Source organism: Hydra viridissima, unplaced genomic scaffold, assembly GCF_058129835.1.
Source record: "Hydra viridissima isolate aposymbiotic clone 2 unplaced genomic scaffold, HvirCarnegie_v1 scaffold_14, whole genome shotgun sequence".
Classification (NCBI taxonomy): domain Eukaryota; kingdom Metazoa; phylum Cnidaria; class Hydrozoa; order Anthoathecata; family Hydridae; genus Hydra; species Hydra viridissima.
Window position 1 is genome coordinate 9,856,296 of NW_028324313.1, and position 2,500 is coordinate 9,858,795.

A 2,500-nucleotide genomic window follows, 5' to 3' on the forward strand; every position below is an offset into this window, starting at 1 on the left:
CCCTAACCCTAACCCTAACCCTAACCCTAACCCTAGCCCTAACCCTAACGGTTAAAAAAAACGCTTGTGCGGTTAAAAAAAACACTTGTTCAGTTAAAGAAACGGTGGTACGGTTAAAAAAACCCTTGTTCGGTTAAAAAAGCACTTGTTCGCTTAAAAAAATAGTTGCTCGGTTAAAAAACCGTCTTACGGTTAAAAAAAACTCTAGTTCGGTTAAAGAAACCGTGGTACGGTTAAAAAAACCCGCTTTCGGTAAAAAAAAAAAAAAAAAAAGCACTTGTTCGTTTAAAAACACTTGTTCTGTTAAAAAAAAAATCACTTGCTCACTGGAAAAAACACTTGTTCGGTTAAAGAAACGCTTGTTCGGTAAAAAAAAACTCTTGTCCGGTTAACCCTAACCCTAACGGTTAACAAATACCCCGCCGATTAATGAGTTACGCGGCTGCTTAGGAAAATCCTCGGTCGGTTATGAAAACACCCAACCGCTTAACTCTTTCATGCACCAATTATTTTTCTGTAACTAACATAACTCATAAAAAAACATCTACAAAATGACAGTGGTACTATGAAATGTTAAATTAGACTTTTTCTACAGCCTTTTTCAACTCTCATTTATAAAACAATATTGTTTTCAATCGGTTAGAATGCACCATTTGAATTGGGGAAGCTTAGCTTGATTTGTTGTTATACAACAACCCAGCGCATGAAATGGTTAAAGAAATACCCACCTGCCTAAGAAAATACCCAGTATCCTAGGAAAATCTAGTATCCTTAAAAAAAAATAAAACCCTCTGTCTCTTGAACATAAATGCAAAAATCATTTAAAAAAGCAAATTCATTTTCAAAAACGTTTAAAAAGTGTAAACCACTTATTAAAAGAAGACTTTACAAAATACTTCACTGCTATTTAAAAAATACTACACATCTATTTCAGAAATTCCAAACCACACTACAAAATGAATTTCAAAAACATTTGTTTGTTTTCAAGACAGAAGTTTTCATTACAGAAGACGCTGAATCCATTTTAAAAAGATGCACAGTGAAAAATGCCTACTTTTTATTTTTTTCAAAGGCTCGGTCACTTTCAAAAATTGCAGTCCCTTTTAGAAAAAAAAGAAGTCTTTAATTAAGAAGCAAAAGGTCTCTTTAAAAAAGAAATACAAGTTTTCATTTTAAGAATGGTAGATGTGACTTAACCAACAATTTTAACTCACATTTAAAGAAACACATTAAGTCGCTTTAAAATATATAATAAGTCACATTCAAGAAGCTTCATATCACTTTAAAAGGGCTTAAGTCACTTTAAAAGTCTCTTAAATGTCTAGCTCACTCACTCACTCACTCACTCACTCTCACTCACTCACTCACTCACTCACTCACTCACTCACTCACTCACTCACTCACTCACTGCATGATCAAAGTCTTTTAAAAAGACTATTCATGTTTGAAAAGTGCTATTTCACTTTTGCTATTTCCAAATAAATAAAAAGTTTACATCACTCTCAAAAAAATGCAAAGCTGCTTAAGAAAAAGCTAGGTCACTTTTAAAAAAGATAACTTCATTTGTAAAAAGAACATCAAGTCGGTTAAGAGTTCTCTGCTCACCAAAACCAAAACAAAAGGCTAAGTCGCTTTAGAATGTAAAACCAACTGCAAACCATTTTAAAAGGGTTTAAAGCCAGTTTAAAAGTCTCACCAGAGATGTCCAGCTCACTGGAACAAAGTCTTTTAAAAAGATTATTCGCATCAGAAAACAGCTAGCTCACTTTCAAAAGTGTTGCTTTAGAAAGAAGCTAGTTCGCTTTTAGAAACAAAAACTTCATTTCTAAGATGAAAATCGATTAAGAGTTGTCTGCGAAACAAAACCAAAAGCTTATTTGATTTAAAGAAACAAAAAACGTTTAAATGGATTCAAATTCACATTGTGAAGTAGAGCAACTTTAGAAATACAACAAATCACATTTTTAAAATTTTGCACATTGCAAAGGTCGTAAGCCACTTTAAACGCAAGCCTAACCCTAACCCTAACCCTAACGCTATATCATATTTAAAAAAGAGCCTAAGTCACATTAAAAAGGTCACATCATTTAGACAACACGAAGCTGTTAGTCCAAACAACTTGCAGCATCACCATCACCATCATTGTCAGCAGCAGCAGCAGCAGCAGCAGCAGCAGCAGCAGCAGCAGCAGCAGCAGCAGCAGCAGCAGACGACGGAGAAAAAAATGCAAATTCAAAAGGTCTTCCAAGGAAACAGTCTTCGAAATCAATCAGAAAATAACATCATCATTGCAAAACAAAACAAAAAACAAAAGGAGGTGTTTGCATTTAAAAAGCTCTCTCAAAAGACAAACGAATACGACTTACTCATTGATTGGTTGAAACTTGCTGCTAAGATGAGCTTCCTTTTGTTACATCACAGGGATGCATAATTGTACAGCCACAACATCTACCCAGCATTACCTCACTCAAAACTAACTAAACACTGTCTCATTCTTAGA